General features: G+C 46.5%; 1 protein-coding gene across 1 annotated transcript in view; it reads right to left on the bottom strand.

The window, feature by feature from the left end:
* Nucleotides 1-200: 200 nt before the first annotated feature.
* Nucleotides 201-1,206, bottom strand: part of LOC103477540 (killer cell lectin-like receptor subfamily F member 1) — an 18,397-nt gene continuing 17,391 nt past the window's right edge. Inside the window, exon 8 of the mRNA XM_008430699.2 lies at nt 201-444. The gene's annotated coding sequence lies outside the window, so the exon portion shown is untranslated. The remainder of the gene's footprint in view (nt 445-1,206) is intronic.

Consider the following 1,206-nt stretch of genomic DNA (forward strand, 5'->3'; position numbering starts at 1 on the left):
CTCTCGGGTCGCCTCCTCTGCCTCCCGGGTCGCCTCCTCTGCCTCCCTGGTCGCCTCCTCTGTCTCTCGGGTCGCCTCTGTTGCCTCCCTGGTCGCCCCCTCTGCCTCTCGGGTCGCCTCCTCTGTCTCTCGGGTTGCCTCCTCTGCCTCCCCGGTCGCCTCCTCTCTCTCTTGGTTCAGTTCCCCTCTCTCTCGGTTCAGCTCCTCTCTCTTTCGGTTCAGCTCCTCTCTCTTTCGGTTCTGCTCCTCTCTTTTTCTGGTGAGCTCCTCTCTCTCTTGGTTCAGCTCATGTCTCTTTCGGTTCAGCTCCTCCCTCTTTCGGATCACCTCTTCTCTCTCTCGAATTGTTTGGCTCAACTTCACCATCTGTCTTTCGTCAATCAGTTGCTTTTTTCTGTTGTAAGGTCTTTAATACTTCCCTGCTGTTCGCTCATCTTTAATTCACTATAAAAACACAAATTAGTCAGAAAGTCAGTGAATCTTTATCAAAGAAGCATCAACATTTTCTCTCAGGCCCTTTCAGGATATCAGACAGTATTCTTAGGAAAGAACCAAATGACATTTAACTGATTTAATTACGATTTCATTACGTTTAATTTTGGGAGCTGCATCGCAGTACAACTGATGCTTTGCAACGAGGTCCTGAATCGCTGGGTGTCAGGATCTTGGGTTGCTTTAGTTTGTTCTGGGTTTTGTTATTTGTATTCCTTAGTTCTTTCTATTAGTTCTAGATTGTTTCTACTTTTATTTCAGTTCGTTTTTAGTATAGTTAGTGTGTCTAGTCCTTTTCTTAGTCATGGTGCGTTCACACAAAACGGGTTCCAAGCTTTAGCTTTGACATGTTCACGTTGAATGCAGAAGCTTGTATTTGTTGGATGCGTTGGATGCGCTTGACGCATCAAAGGCTTCAGATGCGGGCCCTCGATGCTCCTCCACATAGACTTTGAATGTAAACCAGACGGGTTTGATGTGAACGCATCATTACTCTTATTTTATTATGTTTCTTAAGTCTAGTTATTCTTTAGTGCTACATTTATTTTATAGTGCCCTGTGTACTCTCCCTCAACTGTCCAACTTTCTCTCCTCACAGCTGCAACCAGTTTCTAATCAGTCATCTGTTTCCACCGCTGGCTCCTTGGTTCCTGGCCGCACTGCTGGCTTCATGGTTCCTGGATGCACCGCTGGCTCCTTGGTTCCTGGATGCAC

This window comes from Poecilia reticulata, linkage group LG16, assembly GCF_000633615.1.
Source record: "Poecilia reticulata strain Guanapo linkage group LG16, Guppy_female_1.0+MT, whole genome shotgun sequence".
Classification (NCBI taxonomy): Eukaryota; Metazoa; Chordata; class Actinopteri; order Cyprinodontiformes; family Poeciliidae; genus Poecilia; species Poecilia reticulata.